The sequence below is a fragment of the Vidua chalybeata genome, chromosome 6 (assembly GCF_026979565.1).
Source record: "Vidua chalybeata isolate OUT-0048 chromosome 6, bVidCha1 merged haplotype, whole genome shotgun sequence".
NCBI lineage: Eukaryota > Metazoa > Chordata > Aves > Passeriformes > Viduidae > Vidua > Vidua chalybeata.
The window spans coordinates 8,626,583-8,626,978 of record NC_071535.1 but is presented as its reverse complement, the minus strand read 5'-3'; positions in this window follow the sequence as shown (position 1 = coordinate 8,626,978).

The following is a 396-nucleotide window of genomic DNA, read 5'->3' as shown; positions in this document are numbered from 1 at the left end:
CTTGGTCTCTATTTCTCTTATTTTTTAACAAAATAAATTTCATTCAAAACCTGGTTTAATATTTCATGAATTTTAGAAAATAAGTAGCAGCATTAGTGAATGAAGGTATGTTTTCTCTCAGTCTACAAATTTTCAGTTTTTGGCCTTTTTTCACTAATTCCACAAACTTTGTCTCCCTTTCCCATTTACAAACTGAGCGGGGATCTACCTTTACCACTGGGATTCGTGGTTAGTCATTTTTAGTTAGCTCACCTGAGTGACCAATGGTTTTATGAAGGAAAAATACATTTTCTAAGTGATGCAGAAACTCTTGCAGTAAAAGTTAGCTCAGAACAACTGATGTGAGTTCCGTGAAGCTCTTTATCAGCAACACTGAGCGAAAGCAAAGGGTGATAC